A 24,013-nucleotide genomic window follows, 5' to 3' on the forward strand; every position below is an offset into this window, starting at 1 on the left:
CACCTGCAACAGGCAAGGATTACATCACTTGCTTTTCCTCGGAAAGTTGGTTTCAAGTGCACTCCCACACACTCCAATCTTAATGGGAATGAAGTCTGCATTAATCTTCCCCTATCCCACCCTGCTGCTGAAGGTTACATGGAGCACCAAAACCAGAATGCTGTGCACATTTCACCTGCTTGCAGGAAACTCGTTGGATTTGCTCTTTCCTCAGTTGTTCACAACAAATGTCAGAATGACAGTGCAATTGTGGCCTTGTCTGGGAATCTACGCACGCAGTTGGAAAAGAAATGAAGACTAAGTTCAAGAAGTTGCGTTTACATAACGTCCTTCATGACATCAGAGCTTTGAAGTTTCAGAATCAATTCATTAAGTGTCGCCACTTACAATGTGGGAAAAGATTTATCTGGCTATTATACTGCCAGCCTATAAAGCTATCAATCTTCTGTGTCTACTTAACAGACTCTTGCAAATCACAGAGCGTGCAGATACCCTCACCCTTCTTTATTTTTGGTTTGATCTTACATAGCAATCTGGAACGTGGTAGAGGAATAGAAGAAGGATTTGCTTAAAAAAAAATGCTAAAATTATGAGAGAATTCATTCTCTGGTATGTTTCAATTTCTAAAATAGTCTGTTAACTATTTATAATGTGCTTCACTAAGCAAACAAAAATGTCAAATCCTTTTCCATTTCCGTCTTGTGAATTTACCCTGCCCCTCACGATACCCACTTAAATTCCTTCCTCACTTCTGCAATAATCAACTTAACTGGTCTTCAGTTTATTTTTTAAAAATTCTTTCTTGGATGTGGAACCACTGGCAAGGCCAGCATTTATCACTCGCCCCTGCAATTGTTAAGTTTATTTATTAGTCACAAGTAGGCTTACATTAACACTGCGATGAAGTTACTGTTAAAATCACCTAGTTGCCACACTCTGGCGCCTGTTTGAGTGTGCTATGGAAGAATTTAGCATGGCCAATGCACCTAATCATCACGTCTTTCGGACCATGGGAGGAGACTGGAGCACCTGGAGGAAACCCATGCAGACACAGGGAGAGCGTGCAGACTCCACACAAACAGTGACCCAAGCCGGGAATCAAATCTGGGTCTTTGGCACTGTGAGGCAGCAGTGCTAACCACTGTGCCACCATGCCATCCATCCACCAGATATACTGCAGCAACTCAACAAGGCGCCTTGAACAGCACTATCTAAACTCACAATCACCTAGAACATCAAGGGCAGCAGATGCACAGGAACACCACCTTCAACGTGCAGACTCCACACAGACAGTGACCCAAGCCAGGAATCAAACCTGGGTCCCTGACGCTTGCTGGACAAAATTTTTTTTAAAATACATTTATGGGATATGGGTGCCACTGGTGCATTTATTGCCCCTCCCACATTGCCCTTCAGAAGGTTGTGGTGAGCTGCCTTCTTGAACCACTGCAGTTCCTAAGGTACAGGTACACCCACGATGCTGTCAGGAAGGGAGTTCCAGGATTTTGGCCCACAGACTGTGAAGGAATGGTGATATAGTTTCAAGTCAGGATGGTGAGTGAGGGGAACCTCAAGGTCGTGGTGCTCCCAAGTATCAGATGCTTTTGTCCTTCTAGATAGCAGCGGTCGTGGGTTTGGAACGTGTTGTCTAAGGATCCTTGGTGAGCTCCTATAGTGCACCATGTAGGTAGTATCGGCTGCCACTGTTGATCGGTGGTGGAGGGTTTGAATGTTTGTGGAAGGAGTAGCAATCAAGTGAGCTACTTTGTCCTGGATGGTATTGATCTTCTTGAGTGTGGTTGGAGCTGCACTCATCCAGGCAGGTGGAGAATATTTCACCACATTTCTGACTTGTGCCTTGCAAATTGTGGTCAGGCTTTTCGCAGTCAGGAGGTGGGTTACTCACTGCAGACTTCCTATTCTTTAATCTGCTCTAGTAGCCACAGTATTTATATGGCCAGTCCAGTTCAGTTTCTGGTCATTGGTAACCAGCCCAAGATGTTGATAATGGGAATTCACTGTTGACGTCAAAGGGTGATAGTTAGATCCTCTCTTGTTGGAAATGGTTATTGTCTGGCACTTGTGCAGTGCAAATGTTACTTGCTATATGTTAACCCAAGCCTGAATATTGTCCAGGTCTTGCTGCATTTGGACATGGACTGCTCCAGTAACTGAGTCATCGTGAGTGATACTATAAAGTATGCAATCATCAGCGAACATCCCCACTTCTAACCTTATGATGGAAGAACAGTCAGCATGGAGACGAGGCACAATTTATGGCAAGCTTGATCTATGATCACTAGTGCATTTTCTGACAGCATGGTGGAAGCTGCTTCAATGATGACCTACAAATGGCTACTTACTTGAAGGAAATGAATGCAGAGTTATGGGAGAAGTAAGGAAATTGGATTAATTAGAAGAACCAGCATAGTCACGATGGGTCAAGTGGCCTGTTCGGTGCTGCAAGATTTTATGAGTCCATGAAAAAGAGTCAATAGAACCAGCGCAAATATGCAGAGTTGGAAGATGTTTTAGAAAGATGGAGGGGGGAAACAATTGTGTGCAAGGATTATAAACAAATGAGGGCAATGAATTTGAATGTGATAGTTTGGAAGACAGGAACGAAACAAGCGTTAGCAAGGATTAGATAATATTGCGAATGAATGCAGGATAGGACATAAGGTTTCAATCAAATCCTGAGATTCAGGAGACCAAGAAAAGCATGGGAATAATCAATATGGAAGCTCTGATAATTTAGATAAAGACAAAGTGACGGAAGAATTGAGGAATAATGCACCTCTGCCCATGGCTGAAAGGTCAGCTCAGGGTCAAACAGCTGGTCCAGAAGCTGTCCAGCTTTTAAATTACAAGCTGACGTTTCAAGTCCTGATGGCCCTTTGTCAAAGCTTTGGTCCCCTCAGGGTCTTGTACATCATGGGTTGAAACGTACAAGATCCTCAAGATCCTGCTGAGATTTTCCAGCATTTTCTCTTTTGGTTTCAGATTCTAGCATCCGCAGTAATCTGCTTTTATCCAAGATCCTGAGGGGCATTGGCAAGGTCGATGTGGAAAGGATGTGGGAAAATCTAGAAATAAGAGTCTAAAAGTGAAAAATAAACATAGAAAATAGGAACAGGAATAGGCCATTCAGCCCCTGAAGACTGCTTCACCATTCAACATGATAATGACTGATCATCTCCCCCATTAAAGGCAGAGATGAAGACAAGCTTTTTTCCTGAGTGTCATGAGACTTTGGAGCTCATTTTCAAGAAGTGGTGGAAGCAGAGTCTGAATATTTTTAAGGCAGTGGTAGATAGATTCTTGATAGCCAAGGGGGTGAAAGCTTATTGGGAATGGGTGGAATCGAGGTCACAATCAAATCAGCCATGATCTTACTGAATGATACGAATAGGCTCAAGGAGCAGAACGGCCAACTCCTGCTCCTAATTCGTATGTTTGTAATCTTTTTCTTTCACTACGTAAATAGGATGATATGAATTTCTCTGTAGGGAAACCTAGAAATCGGATGGCAATGTTTGTTGGGCCACCATTTTGTTTCTGTCATGATTGGTTGAGTTTTCTATGCATCCTCCCCCTCCACAGCTTTATCTTCACAACTCTCAATTCTGAGACGGCTGTTTAATTCTACAAACGTTTCTCTGATGCTCATTCTATTAATTATTAATTCCTTTCAAGCGTAATCTGATTGACAACTCATAATTAAACTCTTACTCTTCTAAACCACAGCAGATACAAGCCTAGTCTGTCCAACCTTTTGTCATGAGGCAATCCGCCCACTCCAATTATTGGTCTAATAAACTTCTTCTGAATTGCTTCCAATGTATTTACATCCATCCTTAAATAAGGAGACCAATGCAGCATCCAAATGTGGTCTCACCAATACCCTGTATAACTGAAGCATAACCACCCTAATTGTTTAATCAGTGCCTATCACAACCACATATCATCCCAAAACATTTTACAACTAACGAGAGTACTTTTTAAAGTCTAATCACTTACATAATGCAGGACACTTGTCAGTGTGCACAACAAGATACCACAAATAGCAATATGCTAAGTATCAGAAATGTGTATTTCAGTAAGGTTGTTTGAGAAATAAACATTGGCCAGAACTTCCCTGGCCTTCTTTGAATAATTGCACATAGTCTATCCTCAGGTAGATAAAAAAAAATACTCTAAGGCTTAGTTCAACATTTGACTTGAAAGTCAGCATCTCCAACAGTGCAGTATTCCTTCAGAACTGCATTCGAATGCTGGCCTCAGTGTTATACGGTTGTATGTTTGCTCTGGCTCATTTTTATTCATTTTAAATGAAAATTGATTTTCAGCAGCAATATACCAGTTTCTCGCATGTTCCTGCAGCTCTGTCACTCTGCATCATCTTCAACAGGATGAGTTACCCCTCACTCTTTAAATTTGCAATGGCCAATAATTCTCCAATCAAAAAAAAACAAAAATTAGTAATTCAGAAGAATACAGATAGGAAGAAACTTTACCCTTAGTAGAGGGCTCAAGACCACGGGGCATTAAATTAAAGGTAAGGAGCAGGAGATTTAAAGGGGACTTCAGGAAAAAAATTATTTCACCCAGAGGTGGTGGGAATCTGGAACTTACTGCCTGAAAAGATGGTAGAAGCAGGAACCCTCAAATTTAAGAAGCATTTAGGTTAACACTTGAAAGGCAGTAGCATGCAAGGCCATGGATCAAGTGCTGGAAATGGAATTGAAATAGAACGTGATGGGCTGAAGGATCTCTTTCTGTGCTGTATAACTATGACTTGTATGGGAAAATGAGGCTGAAGAGGTCACTTTTCCCAAGGAAGGCTTCACGGTATCACACAGCAACAGGGAAGAGTGCTATAGCTAAGCTAAGGACAGCGAAACCTTCTTTATTACTGCCACAGTAAGTCAATCTACCAGCCAGAATCATCTGACCATCCAGGATTGTAGAAAATAAGCACTGCAAACCTAGGACAAAACACGCATGTCAAAGCAGTTGCGATGAAAGCAAGAGTAATGAAGTGATAAAAACAGCAGTTGTAGAAACATTGCAAGGGATTAAAGGATTGACTCAGTGCTCACAGGTTAATAAATTCACAGCAGGAACAGATCATTCAAATCTAGGCTCAGCGCAATAAAAGGCTTGGCTGCATTGGATTGTGAAGCAAGCTTTTGCTGCAACTGATACCCAATTTGTTGAGAAAGGTTGCCCTTCGGTGCCAAAAGCATTATTAGAGAGAGTCGTGGACAGGGAATGGCCATAAACAGTAAAGTTTTGTTTCTGTTTTGCATTCCTCTTGCCAGTCTGGTTGTTAACTGTTTGTGCAGGATGGGACATATTAGAACACGGACAAGCACGAACAACGTGACCTTGTGAGAAACAATGGCCATATTGAAGGTTCTATCCAATACCATGTTACTGACTCCTACCACTTAGCATCCCAATAGACTGGAGTGGTTTCTATCAATCCTACCATGGGGTGGCACGGTGGCACAGTTGTTAGCATTGCTGCCTCACAGCGTCAAGGGCCCAGGTTCAATTCCGGCCTTGTGTGACCATGTGGAGTTTGCACATTCTCCCCGTGTTTGAGTGGGTTACTCTAGGTTTGCCGTGCTCCTCCAAGTGCTCCAGTTTCCTCCCAGACTCCAAAGAGGTGCAGATTAGGTCGATTGGACCCTAAATTGCCCTTTAGTGTCCCAGGATTTGTAGGTTAGGGAGATTTGTGGCATAACTACATGGGGTTACAGGAAATGGCCTGGGTAGGATGCTCTGTTGGACAGTCGGTGTAGACACAATAGGCTGAATGGCCTCCTTTTGCACTGTCGCAATCCTGTTACATAGCCAGTTCTCTATGTTTAATAGCCCAATACAGTGAATTAACCTCCTTAATGCATACTCTACTCTGCTGCATACCATCTTTGTTTCATAGAAACAGCTTCCGTTTAAGGAACACTTTTCACATTGACAGGATGTCACAAAGTGTTTCTTGGCCAATTCATTGTGTTTTGAACTGTAGTCACACTTGTAAGTAAACACAGCAGCCAATTGACACACAACAAATGAGATAAATGACCGGATAATGTGTTTCCATAGCATTGGTTAAGGATGAATGTTAGGCAGGACAAATCAATCTTGCTGTTACCTTCAACAAAAAAAAACCTGATTCAGGAATGATTGTTTTTAAACAACTGTCATACTAAGTGCTCCCACAACCTGTTTTGTTGACATTTTTAAAATCTTTAATCTCTTCATCTGCAATTTTGCTTTCAGTTATAGTTCCTTCAGCTTGAGTTACGGAATGACAGGTTTAGAAAGTTAAAATGACGTGCAGGTTAGAATCCATAAGGAGATATCTGGACTGGAGGAGAATATTAATTGGATTGCTCTCTCAAAGAGCTGGCAGAGGTACAAGGGCCATCTCCTGTATGGCTCAATTCAATCATTACATTTCCAAAGCCTCTATTATGACCCCGAGTTTGCTCCACACAGTATTTGTAGTACAAGGGTCTGGCACATATAGGGTTAAAGTAGGACTGAGCACAGTACCATCTACACTGTGATGCAGTTGAGTGTTGAACAGAACTGTGTGTATCAGCAGCATGAAGACAATGCCCAGCTTGTACTCTTTACTGTATAGCTGTCAACAGTTCTAAGGGTCAATAAAGACTTATAATTAACCTACATTCACAGTAAATTCATTGCAGTGTTAATATAAACCTTCTTGTGACACTAATAAATGAAATTTAAACTTTTCATGCGTAGCAAATTGTAACCAACACTCTTCAGTAGAATCTGGGCAGTTTCTATCTTGGCCAATGGTAAGGTATTGAAAAGTACCTCCAAATATTAAACATATTTACGATGAGCTGTCCATTACCAGTTCCCAATGAGTGTAGATGCAAAGCTTTAATGCAAGCAAATAAACAAAAATTATATGGCTTCTTATTTTAAGTTTGACTTTTCTGGTCAGGAGTTCAAGACTATAAAATCCAAATCCCATTCACTGCCGTGATCTACGATTCTTTATCCATGCTGGATTTCAAAATTAGTCCTTTATGCTGATGAGGACATGGCAGACTAAATTTTCCAAGCAGTGTTTTATTTCTGGGAAGAGAGGAAAAGTGGGAAAGATGTAGCTTTAGTGCACAGCTTTGTTCAAGCAAGGACTGATCATATAGGAATACGCTCCACGTGTTTAGTGACAAGATTGGCCGTTTAAAAAAAGACTAAAATTGACATCCTTTTCCCGATTGTGGTAAATTTCGATTTTCCTGCAGTATTTTGTTTATTGATGGTCCCATCTCTCCAGTGTGCAACTGGATTAATCTCTTCTCTTTCCAGAAAAAGAGAGTCTCTAAGCACAAGGAGAACATCTGTATTCCAAAGGGGAAAACAGAGGGACAGAAAATCATCGGTCAGACAGCAAGGAGCGTCTGGGGAGAGGGAGACAGCCTCCTGATCATATTTGGAAAAGCTAGTTCAAAGCAAATGTTCTTAAGCGTTTTTAAACATATTAGCCATTTGATTTATACACTGCACCAGCCATAAAATGCAACAATTTGCCATATCATCTTCAGCAGCAGCTCCTGAAATCATAACCACCCCAAAGAACAAAAGTAGATGTACAGACACACCTCCCAGTGTCACACCATCCACTGCTGAACAAAGCTCACCCTTTCTTCATTGACACTGGGTCATGATCTGGGAACTCCCTGCTGAGTAATATTGCGAGGGTTCATTCACCATAGTAATTGCAGCTGCTCAGCACACTTGTCAAGAATGACAAAGGATAGGCACTGAACGCCAGCTTTGACAGCAACATCAACATTTTAAAATTATTTCACAGGATATGGGCAACGTGTAGGCCAACATTTTTATTTCCCATCCTTAACTCCTTAAGGTGGGCCGCCTCTTGAACTACTGTGGTCCATGTGTAGTGCTATTAGGAATGGAGTTTCAGGATTTTGATCAGGCAACCATTCCAATTCAGCATGGTGTGTGGCTTGGAAGGGACCTTACACATAGTTATGTTTCCATGCATCTGCTGCCTTTGTCCTTCTAGATGGTAGAAGCTGTGGGTTTGGAAAGCGCTGTCAAGGGAGTCCCGATGACCATCTACAACTCTGCTGCCATTGAGGGAATAGATATAGAAGGTGATGGATGGACTGCCATTCAGGCAGGCTGTTTTGGCCTGAATGGTGATGACTTTCTTGAATGTTGTTGGAACTGCACTCACTCAGGCAACTGGAGAGTACTTCACCACACACCTGACTTGTACCTTGCAGATGGTGGACAGGCTTTGGGGAATCAGGTGGTGAGTTACTTGGCACAGAATTCACGGCCTCTGACCTGCTGTTGTAACTTCGGCAATTATATGGCTGTCCCAGTTTGGTTTCTGCTCACTACTGACCCTCCAGTATCTTGATATCATGAGATGATTATCATGAAAGTCTTTGGTTCAACAACTTGCACTTAAGTAGCACCTTTAGCTTAGTAAGGCATCCAAGGCATTTCACAGGAGCATCAAATAAAAAGTGATTCCCCTCCCCCTAGGTTACATGGAGATATTAGGGAAGGTGAAAGAGGCAAGTTTCAAGGAGTGTCCTAAAAGGAGAAAGAAAGACAGAAGTAGAAAGGTTGATGGAGTGATGAAGCTATTAAAATCAAGGATGAAAATTTGAGCTGGTCAAGATACTGCTCAACTGGAAAGCGTCAGTTTTCAAAGCGACATAATGGGGAAGGAGTGGGGGAATGAAATACCTACTGGAGGAACATAAGAGTTACAGTCATGAGTCTTGACATTAGCTTTGGATGCCCTTTCTTTTAAACTGGAGAATTCCGGTGAAGATATGATGAGTGCTGATGGGACAATTGTTTAAAACCAGTCACAAATGAAGCCCAATCCAACACACAAACCAGTCTCCCATTCATTGACTCTGTCTATACTTCCCACTGCCTCAGAAAAGCAGCCAGCATAATTAAGGACCCCACGCACCCCGGACATACTCTTTTCCACCTTCTTCCATTGGGAAAAAGATACAAAAGTCTGAGGTCACGTACCAACCGACTCAAGAACAGCTTCTTCTCAGCTGCCATCAGACTTTTGAATGAAGCTACTCTGCATGAAGTTGATCTTTCTCTATATCCTAGCTATGAGTCTAATACTACATTCTGTACTCTCTCATTTCCTACTCTATAAAAGGTATGCTTCATCTGTGTAGCACGCAAGAAACAATACTTTTCGCTGTATACTAATACATGTGACAATAATAAATCAAATTTCTACAGTGCAGGAGGCCATTCAGTCCTTCAACTCTGCACCAACTCTATGAAAAAGCATCTTATGCCAGGCCCATATCCCTGCTCCATCCCTGTAACCACACCATTTTTACCATGGTTAATCCACCTAACTGCACATCTTTGGACTCTGGGGGGAAACTGGAGCACCCAGAGGAAACCCATGCAGACACCTGGAAACTCCACACAGACAGGCACCCAAGACCGAAATGGAACCCAGGTCCCAGGCACTGACAGGCAGCAGTGCTGGGCACTATGCCCTTCACTTTCTGCATCCAGAGTCAACCGCAAGAAATTTGTAGGCAATCACCAGGGAGACAGGGTCAGATCAATCTCATCCCACACTTGCTGAATCAGATGGTTGTTGTGAACCTTGGACCTTTACAAAGAGATAGTACTGAATAATTTTGCATTTATTTCATCCAGAAGGCTTTCATTCCACTAGCCTAGATTGGGTTTGCTTTTCAATTTCATAGGATAGATTCCATAGCTCTGCCCATCAGTGGAACTATTTATACATAACTATTCCCATTTTAATGTCAAAAGACATTGTTAGATGTCCGCAGGGAGGGTTTTCTACGTAAAAGATTTGTAGGTGGGATTTTATGGCCTTGGCCACCAGAGGAATCGGAGGAGTGAGGGGCAGACAATGGAAAGGCCCATTGACCTCGGGCGAGATTTTACAGTTTTGGGACGAGTGAAGTTGCAAAATCCCTTCCAATATGTCTATTTCAGAACAAGAACTCTCATTTCAGACTCACTTCCAGGCAAATCCAGAAGCTCTCAACTGGAACTATAGTGGTTCCTAATTTGTTCCTTGCATAAGTTATGCTTTTTCAGAGAATAGCTCGTTAACTGGCTTAGATAAAGCCAAAATAGGAGAAGAGAGTTGGCTCTGCAACCCCAAAGTGTTAATCCACAAAGCTGCCTTCAGGTAAACAACTACTCACCATGCTCATTCATTGCTGCCAGTTTGCAAACTCCCATAGAAAGGTTGTGTGTATAAGACAGTAGCTAATCTGGAGCAGAGAAAGTAGACTGCTTTCTGCAAAGTGAAATAGAAACAAAAGGGAAACTTTTGACATGACAAAGAAGCAACCATTTCTGCAGGAAGCAACTCTTTCTAGGTAGATCTTTACCAGTCAGTCCTCACTAGGTTGACAGAGAAATGCTGCACTGTCAACGGTTCATCCTCTGGATAAGACCCTTGGTGGACATTAAATATCCTGCGGTGCTGTTCAAATCAAAAAAAATACGACAACGCAGAATCGCTGAGCTGAAGCTGATAGCCAAGTTCCGCACACAAGGACGGCCTCAACCGGGATCTTGGGTTCATGTCACACTATCTGTAACCCCCATGACTTGCCTGGATTAGCTACATCTCACTTACTGTCCTGTCTGGAGACAATACACATCTCTTTAACCGATGCTTAATCCGATCTCCACTCACATTGTCTGCATCTTTAAGATTTGATTAGCTGACTAGCTGTAAAGACTCGCATTCTAATCAATATTCTGTAAACTGTGTGTGCCTTTATATGATCAGAACTCTGTTTGTGATCAGAACTCTCCACTCACCTGATGAAGGGGTGGAGCCCCGAAAGCTTGTGGCATTTACTACCAAATAAACCTGTTGGACTTTAACTTGGTGTTGTGAAACTTCTTACTGTGCTGTTCAGAGAACAGGCGAGGACTATAGTGATTGTGTTACTGGACTATTGGGAGGAGTTTAAACTAATTTGGCAGGGGGAGGGAACACAGACTGTTAGCAAATAAGGGCAGAAAATCATACAGCAAAGCAAACAAGTCAGAGGGAATGCAACTGTATGAAGTCTCAAGGGAGGAAGGCTCGACTAGATGACCTCTATTTTGAACGGCATGAGTACTGCAGGTAAAACAGACGAGTTGACGGCAACGGTTGCCACGTGGGAGTGTGAAATAATAGCTATCACAAAGACACGGTTGAAGAAAGGACATGATTGGCAACTCACATTCCTGGATATAGAATCATCAGGCAAGACAGTGAAGGAGATAAAAGAGGAGGAGGAGGCATTGTGTTATTAGTTAAGGAGTAAGTTACTGAGTAAGGAGAGATGATATATTGGAGGTGGCGGGGGGGGGGGGGGGGGAGGGGGGGGGGGCACCGAATGAAACTTTATGGATAGGATTTATGAATGAAAAAAAAGGGCAGCCATATTGTCAGGTGTTTATTATAAACCCCCAGACAATCAGACAGATATTAAGGGGCAAATATATGCTCAGTTTGTGAAGGTGTGTAAAAACAACAACAATAGGGTGATTATATTAGGCAGTTTCAACTTTCCCAACATTAACCATGATATACATAGTGTTAAAGGCTTGGCTGGAGCAGGAGAACTTTTTAAATCAATACATGGAGGGGCCAATAGGGAGGGAACTGAGCTGGACCTGATTCTGGGGAATGAGGCCAAACAGGTGGTTGAGGAGGTGGTGGTGGTGGGGGAGCATTTTGGTAATAGTGATTACAACGCGGTACTATTTAAGCTTGTTACGGACAAGAAAGTAGACAAGCTGTAAAAAAGATAATAGTTTTGGACTCGGAGAGAGTGGATTTTAATTTTAAAAAAAGGCACAATCTGGACAAGGTAGACTGAGAACAGCTACTAATGGAAAAATCTACAGAACAGCAGTGGGGGGGGGGGGGGGCAAGCCTAGCATATTCCATCTAGGGTGATAGTAGGAATAACAAGCCCAGAGAATCATGGATGACCAGAGATATCCAGAATACAATGAGAAGGAAAAGGAAAACTTTTAAAATGTACAAGGGAAGCAAATCAGTGGAGGCATTAGTGAGGTATAGAAAGTGCAGGGTGGAGCTTAAGAAAGCAACGAGGAATGCAAAGAGGGGATATGAGATAGCTCTGGCTGGTAAAAGTGGGAAAAATCACAAGATAACCAAGAAAAGAGTATAGCCCATTCGGGGTGAAGGGGGCAATCTGTGGGCAGAGCTAGAGGACATTGAGTGTTGAATGAATATTTAACATCTGTCTCCAACCAAAAAAAATGCAGATGATTATATGGAATTCAGGCAGAGAGACTGTGAGGCTCTTGAGCAAACTGACAGAGAAGGACAAGGTATTGGAGATATTGGCAGCCTTAAAATTGGATACATTTGCTGGTCCAGATGAATTATGCCCTAGGCTGCTGTGGGTGACAAGGGAGGAGATTGTAGGGCTCTGACCCAAAATTTCAATTCCTCTCTGGCCATGGGGGAGGTGCCGGATGATTGGAGAACAGCTAATGTGGTTCCACTATTTAAGGAGGATAGTAGAGAAAAACCAGGGAATTACAGACCAGTGAGTCTCACATCAGTGGTAGGGAAACTTTTAGAAACATTTCTGAAAGAGAGCATTTATCTCCACTTGGAGAGGCAAAGCTTGATCAGGGGTAGTCAACATGGCTTCATCACAGGGAGCTCACACCTAACAAATTTGGTTGAACTTTTTGAAGAGGTGACCAGGTGTGTAGACGAGGATACTGTAGACAATGTAGTTTATATGGATTTCAGCAAAGTCTTTGACAAGGTCCCAAATGGGGGACTGGTGAAGAAATTAAATTCACATGGGATACAGGGTAATTTATAAAGCAGATTCAAAATTGACTCAGTTGTAGGAGACAGAGAATGATGACAGAAGGCTGCTTTAGTGACTGGAAGCCAGTGTCCAGTGGCGAACTACAGGGATCTGTGTTGGGCCCCCAATTATTTGTCATATATATATATATAAATGATATTGACGACTATGTGAGGGATAGGATTAGTAAGTTTGTGGAGGACACAAAGATTGGACAGGTAGTTAACAGTAAGGCAGAGTGTCTTGGACTACAAGAAGATATAGGCAGAATGGTCAAATGGTCAGATGGAATTTAACCCTGAAAAGTGAGATGATACACTTTGGAAGGAGTAACTTGACAAGAAAGTACTCAATGAATGGTAGCACACTAGGAAGTCCTATGGAACAAAGGAATGTTGGCATGTTTGTCCACAGATCTCCAAAAACAGAATGGCATATTAGTAGGGAGGTGAGATATGCCTTTATCAATCGAGACATAGGTTACAAAAGCAAGAAGTCATGTTGGAGTTGATCTGACCTGAACGTTAGTTCAGACTTACAGCACTACTGTTGACTCTTAACCACCCTTAAGACACTCATTGCTAAGCCAAATTCTGAGATGATGATAACTGGACAAACCACTAGGGTATTGGGCCCGACAATGTGGAAAATAGTATCCTGGGAAGGGGCGAGTGATTGGAAAGAATGACATTTAGCTAAACAGCTGGCAAGAAGAAAAAAAGATAAAATATTAACACTAAGGTCTTGTCATCAGTTTAGCTTCCTCACTGTCAGGCTGAGGAACCTTTCTGGACCAGAAAAAAAGACTTTTAAATGACAGTTCATTTAACTTGGATTATAAAATAATGGCATCCTGGTCAACACTTGTTGTTCCTATTTGCAGTGCACAGCACACGGTTTTATCTGTGTAAACAGGGGCAGTTGCAGTGTGACAGTGACAATGCCTCAAAAAGGAATTTATTTTGCTCTAAAAGGATGTCAGGAGGTTGACAACTTTCATTAGAAAGGGAAAAAAAAAACATGGAGAGATGTATTTCAAATGGAAGGTCATTGAGCTGAAATGTAAACCATTTCTCCCTCCATAGATGCTGCCAGATCTGCTGAGTGTTTCCACCATTTCCTGCAGTAAAAGTCTTACACCAGGTTGACGCCGGGTATGAATGGGTTGACATATGAGGAGAGATTAACCAGTTTGGGCTTGTACTCGCTGAACTTTAGAAGGACGAGGTGGGGATCTGATCGAGCTATATAAAAGGGATTGATAAAAGTAAACGTAGACCAAATGTTTCCTCTTGTTAATAAATGAACAGTTGTAGGTTGTGAGGTAGTCGATTTAAAACTGAGATGAAGAGGAACTACGTGTCACAAGAGAGGTGAATTTATGGAACTATTGCTGCCCCATAGCAAAGTGGAGTCCAAATCATTGAACTGTTTCAAGGGGAAAAAAGGATGTGGGGAACAGGTGGGGATGTGGATTCAAAACCAGAGAAGAGATTAGCCATGATAGGATTGAATGGTGGAGCAGACTCGAAAGGCTGAACTTGCCTATTTCTGCTCCTAATTCTTATGTTCCTAAGGAGGGATGTTTCATCAGAAGTAAATTTATTTTAGTTTGTATTTCAAGAAGGTGAGATACCTCAGCAAACTGTACTTTTCAATTGCTACAATCTCTCATTGTATTCAAGACAGAAGTGCTAATCAGGTGCAAAACAATGACCTTTGTCTGTTTTTTTTCAGGACAAAAACACTTCTGTTTTTCTTTTTCTAGCTGAATGTAGAAATGCTCTTGTATTGTCAGTGAAGTGCTCAGATTTCACCTGCCTCCCACAAGTTCCTGTTCTTTATCACTGTTTATTTCAGCATTTCCTTCATAAAAGGCCCAACCCTGCTCCACTGCCTTCATCTCAATTAAACCCTGACATCAAGTATATAACGTGTGAATGATCAAAGTTTCCACCTACATTTCGCTTCTTCTTCAGGTATCAACATAGATTTTTATTTTGCAGAGCAGTTTTGTACCAATTAAAATTCCAGCAAATTCTATTTCTTGGTTTCAGTGGAGTCACTAGCAATCTGGACAAGATTTTAACTCATTCAAAACCCAGTCCATGTTAAAATTGGGCCTTGTGTCTCCAAATTCATTCCAAAATTGGAATGACGGATTATTCCAAGAGGACACACCAGGCATCAGGTTATTGTGTTGCTAACTGGCCTGATAGGAGACACAGAGTAGGGACAATGGTAAAGTAAAATCCCCACAGTCCCAGATGGTCTATATTTCTAACAACAAAAAAAAGGGGAAAGAGTAATATAGGGAACAGGTAGGGAGATATCTCCTTGAAGGGAAGAGCTGACTGGTGGTGATTTAACTTGAGGGTCACCACACCTCAGGTTAGGGACAAGGTTGAGAAGGCAGGCCCTTCATGACTGGATCTCTAATTCCTAGGATGCGAGTAGTGGTATACCATGTGAAGACCACAGCCTTTCACCCTATTTATACATGGTTTAAGTGACAGGATCGAAAGCCACATATCCAACTTGGCTGATAACACAAAGGGAGGGAACATTTTAAGCAGTGTGCATGGAAGCGTACAATTTACAAGAAATCGCTAGATTAAGCGAATAAGCAAATAAGCAAAACTGTGGCAAGCTAGCTTGAATGAAGGCAAACATGAGCATATCCACTTTGGAAATAAAAAAGAACAGAGTAAATAAATGAAAAGCCAGAAATAGGGAACGTTCAAAGAGTCTCAGGAATCCACATAGAGTAGATCATTAAAGTGTCAAACAGGCACAGGGAATAATCAAAAGGCTAATGGATTTCTGGCCTCCATAGAAGACAAAGTGCAAGAGGTAGAAGTTGTGCTTCATTTATACAAAGTTCTGGTTAAGTCACACCTGGAGAACAACAAGTAGTTCTGGATGCCACATTCTACAAAGGATATCTTGGCCCAGGTAGAATGTAGCAAAGATTTCTGGGAATGAAAGCTGGGTTCCAAAGGTTAAATTACCAGGAGAGATTATACAAACAAGGGTTATATTCCCTGAAATTTAGAAATTTAAGACATGATCTTCAATATTCAAGATATTAAGGAGAACTGATAGCGTGGATAGAGAGTAACTATTCCTATTAGTTGGGGGTCAGTGTCTGAAAATCAGAACCATATCTTTCAGGACAAAAATTAGTCAACATCTCTTTACACAAAGGGTAGTAGAAATTTACTTCTACAAATAGCAATCAATGCAAGGCCAATTGTTAACTGCAAATCTGAAAATTGATGGGTTTTTTTTAGTAACGGTATTAAGGAATGTGGGGCAAAGGTGGATATGTGGTTAAAGGTCACATATCAGCCAGTATATACTGGAATAGGAAGAACAGACTTAATAGCCTTTTCCTGCTCCTACCTTTGAAGTAGCTGTAATGTCACTACATGCAGGATAAAGAATCTGAAAACACCAAGGAAAATTTTGTCCAACACTGTATTCCCAGCCTATCACAGCAATAGGATTTTGCTAGATCTATGTTAAATAGTGTCACTTCTGGAAATTTATGTCCACAGCACATTCAAATCCAATACTCCTTTCACTTGACTGAGGACTTGGAAATAATGCCAGCAATACAATCCTGGCTGCCCTTTACAGAACAGTTTGAATCGATGGCTGGAAGACCGATAGCCGAGAAAGAAAGACTTGCACCTATAGAACACCTTTAATGTGCTCAATCTTCCAAAGTGCTTTACTGATAATGCAATAATTTGAAGTGTAGTCAAATAAAGGGAATGTGTCAGCCAATTTGTACACAGCAAGATCTAACAAGCAATGAGTTCATCTGTTTGGTGACGTAGCTTGAGGGGTAAATATTAGTCAAGACAGAGAGAAAGCAGTCTGCTTTTCTTCAAATAGTGATTTGTGACTATTTACATTTTGAAAGATGACACCTCCAACAGTATAGGCCTCCCTCAGCACTGCTCTGGGGCGCCAGCCTAAATCTTTGGGCTCAAGTCTCTGGAGTGGGATTTGAATCCACAACTTTGACTCAAGAAGCAAGAGTATTACCATTCAATCAGAGCTGCCGCCAAGTTGCAGTTAGAAGGTGCCTAACATTTATTAGCTGATAGGCAGAGGTGGATTCCAAGTGACTGCAACCCTCTCTAGCTGATTATATACCATGCAACATTTACACTGGGACATCAACTCCCAACAATAATCATATACAAGAGGCAACTACTCAAAGAAAACATCCCAGTCTCACTCGCACTGGCAGCCAGTTAAACACAGTTTATCATGGCTGCTAGCCTTGGCTAATCTGGATCAGTTTCAGCGCCAATTCCACAAGATCTGCTTACTGCGTTTTGGTGACACTATCATGGCAGTATGCCCAACATGAAAGCTGCTTTGGTGGAGGAGGCCATCAGAGTCAGGTTCACAAGTGGCATGCAAAACATAACTCTTTCAGTCTTTGAACTAGCGTCAATAATCCTGTAAATTCAAGCTCTGCTATTTTGTGCAACTGGACTTCATTCCACTACTTTCTTCGTCTAAGGTCAGTCAACTGCATCCTATTGCTAAGTCATTTCTAATCCTTAACATAAACAGATTAATTTGATCTCAACCATGCTCCCTTATGCTGCTCAGAAGATTCAGCAACAACACAAATGTGGCAGATTACCCAGACGTCACAATCGTGCTTTGGTCAATGTGACATTGCTGTGTGCGCGCATGCATGTGCGCACGGGGAATAGCAGGTACAAGCAATGATGTGGAGATGCCAGCGTTGGGCTGGGGTAAGCACAGTAAGAAGACTCACAACACCAGGTTAAAGTCCAACAGGTTTATTTGGTAGCAAAAGCCTCAAGCCCTATTCTTGTGTATTAAAATTTTGGTGAAACCTTTGGAAACCTAAGCACTCGTTTATCCATCCTACTAGTTACATCCCCAAAGGACTTTCAACAAATTTGCGAAGCACAATTTTCTTTTTGTCAAACCATGCTGACATTGCACTTAGAAAATCAAAGTATGATCAGACATTGTTATTTTCCCGACAACTGATGTTAGGCTTAATGGAGTTGTAAGCCTTCTATTTTCTCTCCCCCCTTCCTGAATAGTGGTATTATCACAGTAGTATGGTCCACCGGGACCATCTAGAATCTTGGAGATTCTGAAAAATAATACGATATAAAAATTTGGAAAATTATAACCATTGCGTTCACTATCACTGCGGCTACCTCAGTAAATTACATTTATAATGCTTTTTCTTGTCAGTTGCTGAATTGCACAATGAAACACAAAAGCACTTATATAACAGCAGGAAAAGAATGTGACAAATTAACTTCCCACCTTTACCTCAAATCTGTCTCATTCCCATCCCACATAACAATGAGCAGACCAAACTTCAAAGATTACAGATGATACAGTCCCCTGATAAGCATCTTCCAAATATTCTGTACACAAACAAAAAATTGTTCATTGTGTTAAATGTTTCTCCCCCTCCAGCATGCTCTCTCCACCCCTTCACAAAAACATCCTGCATGAAGGTAGCTGATCTCACCCAGTGCATTAATGGGGGCACAGCAATTCATCTCAATTTCACTGGTGTTTCTGTTAACCAAATACTTCCCTGCCGCCAGCAACTGTAAATTAAATAGCGATGCATTTTCCATTATCATCTATGATGAATCAACTATATTGGGAGGTAGATCATTTCTCTAAACTACTACCTCAGATTTGTGTACAAGCTTGACACCTACAAGTATCTTCAAGAAAAACAGTTATCTACTTGGCTAAATTCTACCTTTGCAAATTATTCAAGTGTCAGTATCTTTTCACAGGATTAGTGATAGTCAGTCAGTCAGGTTTCTCTGGCTAACTACCACTGCTTAAGATAAGGATTAGGAGCAGAAGTAGGCAAATTCAGCCTTTCAAGATAGCTCTGCCATTCAAACAGATCTTGGCTAATCTCTCTCTGGTCTGAGATTCACCTCCCACCTGTTCCCCATATCCCTTTAACATGTTTTTAAATTAGAAATATGTCTATCTCCTTCTTGAAACCATATAACGAGTCAGACCCCACTGCGCTATTCGATTAGATCCCCTTTCATCCTTCTGAACACCAATGAGGTTCTTTAATTTCAACCCCATACTAACTCACCAATTTAATACATAAAATTAAAGTATTAAGCTGCTACAAGGGGGAGGGCAGACTTCACAATTACAGCTCTTTCAGAACTTCAATAGCTCCCCATTGGTTAAGTCAATTCCTCGCATAGATAAAAACCAGCATGATGAGCTGACTATACAGAGCAGACCAGTAGTTTCTGCACAATCTACCTGTTGCATAGAATGAAACATACACAGAATACAAATGCAATCAGGCCCAAATCACTGTGACATCCAATTGCTGCCCCAATGTATTTGGAGTGTCTTAATATGCTATTTTCAAACCAATTCTATCCAAAACCTAGACAACTATGTTTGCCTCAGGAGTAGACAAACCCTTTCATCCAAAGGTATGGGTGACATTATTTGCATACAGTGACATTATGGGAAATTCGCATTTTGTTGCTAATATTCTCATCTTAGATGGAAGGTCAAAGGTTCAAGTCCCACTCCCAAGGGTTTCATTATTTCAGATGTTACTAAAATTCAGAAGCATCAAATTGGGTGTAAAGCACAATGCATTGACATTGTGAAAGGCACTATACAAATGCAATTTTGGGTTCAGGTCCTACTCCAGATATTGGAGCGCAAAATTGAACCTGACAACAGGCAGCACTAACCTCTCACTCCAGTGAGACATTAAACAGATGCCTTCCCAGTTGGGCATAAAAGATTCCACGAAACTAGTTGGAAGAAGAGTATGAATATTATCACCAGAGTCCTGGTCAACGTTTATTCCTCAACAAACCTTAGAAAGACAGATTATCCGTACATTATGTATGTGGAGGCTTGCTGTGCACAAATGAGCTGCTTGTCTTTCCTGTATTACACCAGCAATTACACTACAAAAGCTGTAAAATGCTGGCATGGATTGTGAAAGGCGACAACAAAATGCAAGTTGATCTCGTTTTCTCTGGCTCACGACCACTGCGTAAAGGTCACCCACATCTGCACCCCCCCCCATCCCCTCACACATTAATTGACCACGTTAAAGCATAAAATGAAGCCTTTAGCTGTTACAAAGAAAAGGACAGATCTCACACACAGCGCTCATTCAGAACTTCAAGCCAGAGAGCACAGTGAACAGCTCAATACTACCACGGCAGACAAGGGATAGGGGAACACATTTTAGATTGAATATCGCACAGTTTGGTTTTGCATTCCTCCAAGCTGCAACTATTTTCCAGTTTTTGAAGGATTTTGTTTGATCCACTACCCATACACTCTTGAATCCGAGACTGACTACGTCCCTAAAATCAGCTAGCTCAACTTATCCATCAGGGAAGCAGGCAACACAATGATGATTCTTGCCCTCATGATGTCATTCTTGCTAATGCTATCTGGGCAACGTGTAACCACAGTTGAGGGTAAGGCAGTATTTTTTGAATCGAGTTATTATTAGTTATTTATGTTGATTTGAAGCACTGGTACACCCAGGATTGAATGATTTGTCTGCTTGACTTTGAAGCAATTTACTACAAACATTCATTGGGCGAGAGTTATGATGTTTATAAAAAAGTCAATCCTGGCTATTCCAAATTGATGAACAGGAAAACAAAATGTTGCTTCAAGATAAGCAGACTACCATTAACTACTTCCCACATCAGCATTTCCCTCTTCAAGCTGCACAATACATTTTCCCAGAAGTACCATTGGCACACAACACAGGTCTCTGGAGAAGGCCCTGCCCCCATCTTGTTCTTCTCACAATTATCCTGCTTTATGTAAAAATGTCCTAAATAAACGTGGGATTCAATAACACATCTTTAGGGATTCTCAATGTCAGCCCAGCACGGCGGAGCGCTCAATTTCCAGTAAGTACCCTTAATCAACTTGGAGGTGTGCCACCAGCAATGACTTTTGATATCCCGCAGAATATTACAAGGACAGCAAACAAGAGGCAGACAACAGGGTTATTATTGCCCCCTCTAGTGATCTCATTACAACAGGTCATGTGCTTTGACAATGACTGGGCGACAAGCAACCTTTAATCCCCACAGTCAAGTTTAGGAGCGAAGAAGTTTTTTTTATATACGAATTGAGTTACCGACTGCAGCATTCACACGGTCAGTTCAAACATGCCGCTTTCAAGCCACCAGTTACAAGTCCAAGGTTGCCACACTGAATGGCGCAATTCGCTCAACTTTGAAATCACTTACTGCTTGTGTTTGCAGGGGTCAAATTATCCTGTAGAAAACAACGTGGGTCAAGACAAATCCTGTGTAAAGTGGGTAACAAGAGAGCCCAATAGAAAAAAATCAGTGAATAGAATGATGTCAGTAACCGCAGGCTTATGATTCCGTGATAACTGGGACTCTTTCCCCCCTGGAGTAAAAAAGTTTCTTCCCTAAGAAACAAAGTTAGGAAACTCACTCACAATTTGTCCCTTGGTCACTGAGTGAGGAGTTTCGCCCTCTGGACGACTCAATGCTGATGAATGAAGCAAAGTTCCCCCTCACCATCCGCCTGTCTCCTCCACACTCGATCGCAACTCTCCACCTAAAACTCCTGAATGTTTGGGGATTTCCTAACTCGATTTTCGCCCTTGCCATTGGCTCAGGGAGAATCACATTTTTTCCATAACAGTGGCCAATTGCTGACTTAAGGGATAGTCTCCAAGCTTCGCGTGGGATGAAAATGAAATAACATTTTTACTGGCTCCAGATCTGTAATTATCTCATACACACACAAATAGGCTTACACGACATTGCTTTCCAGTCTGACAGGGTTTAAATATAAAATGCTTTTCCAACCAGGAAGAAAGTTGTCTTCCTAAGTAAAGCAATTAAAAGATATCTATCCTATCAACAGTGACAATATAACTCCTCTGAGTTACAGATGTATATTATGTGTGCATAATTTTAAGGTGAGGGGCAGGGGATTTGGAGGGGAGGGTAGCAGAGTGGTGGGAAACTTCACAACCTTTAAAAAGTACTTGGATGAGTACTTGAAATGTCAGAACATTCAACACTGTGGACCAAGTGCTGGAAAGTGGGGTTGGTGCAGATTCGATGAGCCAAACGGGCTCTTTTCCACTGTATGACTCTATAATGTATAGATGGCAGTCTCTTTGAAAGAGGTGGACACTTAGGGAGTAAAAAGGAAAGATGGGAGTGGAGAAATGGAAAGGAGGATATAGCATGAAAACGTTTTTGATGAGTTGCAGGAAATGAGAGGTTATCGTGTCTGTTCATTACCGTTCATGGGGTGGAGAGGGGAAGAGAACAGCGAAAGAAACCCCTGGTTGTAATCTGGAGCTCAGATAGGGTGGAGGAAAAACATGGGGAGGAGGGGAGTTCAAAATCCATTTCACTTTCGGAAAGCACACGAGATTAAAGTGTGCAGGACTTCATTTAGAAAGGACTGGAATGAAGTGGAAGGTTTGGGGGGGGGGGTCGATGGGAGGGTGCAGTGGCTGGGAGGGGAGTTGGGGGAGGTGGGGTGGTTGAAGCCAAAAGGGTTGGGGGGATTGAGTCAGGTTTGGATGATTGAGGGGGTTTGAAATGATTGAGGGATGTTAGGGATTGAGGGGATTGGAGTGATTGAGGGATGTTAGGGATTGAGGGGATTGGAGTGATTGAGGGATGTTAGGGATTGAGGGGATTGGAGTGATTGAGGGATGTTAGGGATTGAGGGGATTGGAGTGATTGAGGGATGTTAGGGATTGAGGGGATTGGAGTGATTGAGGGATGTTAGGGATTGAGGGGATTGGAGTGATTGAGGGATGTTGGGGATTGAGGGGATTGGAGTGATTGAGGGATGTTGGGGATTGAGGGGATTGGAGTGATTGAGGGATGTTAGGGATTGAGGGGATTGGAGTGATTGAGGGATGTTAGGGATTGAGTCGGGTTGGGCTGGTTGAGGGATGTTTGGGAGACTGAGGGATTGCGGAGCTTCTGGGAAGGGATTGAGGGGTTTGTTTTGGAATGACTGAGGGCTGTTGGAGGGATTGAGGGGGTTGGGGGATTGAGTTGGATTGGTGTTATTGAGGGATGTTGGGGTGACTGAGGGCTGTTGGGGGGATTGAGGGGGCCGGGGTGATTGAGGGAAGTTGGAGGGGATTGAGTCGGATTGGGGTTATTTGAGGGGGTTAGATGGATTGAGTCAGGTTGGGGTGATTGGGGGATGTTGGGGTGGTTGGGGGATTGAGGGCTTTGGAAGATTGAGTCAGGTTGGGGTGACTGAGGGTTGTTAGAGAGATTAAGAGGGGCTGGGAGGATTGAGGGCTGTTTGAGGTGAGTGGGGGGGGAGGAGGTCGCTGGGAGGGCTCCACTGGATGCAGTGAGGGACATAACTGGGAAATGTTCCAGAATTGGAAGAACATCAGCGACAGAAACATTTCATTAATCATACGGTTTCCCAAATCTATTGTATTCACTAAGGTTGCTCGGATTGCTTTAACTGGAAATGTACCAAACTTTCCAGCGATCGGAACACAACCAGCCGAAACACTACGTGCTCTACATATTGGAGCCGGGGAACTGGAAAGTACGTTTGGAGACGCTCCCTAGGATTACGGAACTACTCCTGCTTTCCCAGAAGTGATCCCAAAAAAGTCCCGGAATTGTACACATTAAATCTCATGTAGAAATGAAAAGATACACAGAGACCCGTGGCCCTGGCTCAGGACTCTCGTTCCTTGCACAGGCTACAAACAACAAGAAAAGTTGAGAGTATATGTCAGAAAGTGAGGTAGTCCCACTTTCTCCATTCCCCCTTCCCCCCCCCAAAAAAAATTCCCAGTTTATTCCAGCCCAGTCTAAATCCAGCCCAGTTCCAGAGCCTGCCAGTACAGACCGGCAGGCCGGCTGAGGCCGCTCTCACGATCGGCACAGCAGCTTCACTGCAGTTTGTGGGATCGCCCGAAAAAAATCATTTCCTCAATTTTCTCAAAAAAGAAGTCGTGAAATACAGAAAAAAAATCTTTC

The 24,013-nt window shown here is 42.3% G+C and overlaps 1 protein-coding gene across 1 annotated transcript in view; it reads right to left on the minus strand.

The window, feature by feature from the left end:
• The window catches only part of elf1 (E74-like ETS transcription factor 1), a 264,760-nt gene extending 243,158 nt beyond the window's left edge, over nucleotides 1-21,602 (minus strand). The window contains exon 1 of the mRNA XM_080187728.1: nucleotides 21,463-21,602. The gene's annotated coding sequence lies outside the window, so the exon portion shown is untranslated. The remainder of the gene's footprint in view (nucleotides 1-21,462) is intronic.
• Between the last annotated feature and the right edge of the window lie 2,411 nt (nucleotides 21,603-24,013).

This window comes from Carcharhinus amblyrhynchos, chromosome 4, assembly GCF_965287045.1.
Source record: "Carcharhinus amblyrhynchos chromosome 4, sCarAmb.v2.hapA, whole genome shotgun sequence".
In the NCBI taxonomy this organism is placed as follows: domain Eukaryota; kingdom Metazoa; phylum Chordata; class Chondrichthyes; order Carcharhiniformes; family Carcharhinidae; genus Carcharhinus; species Carcharhinus amblyrhynchos.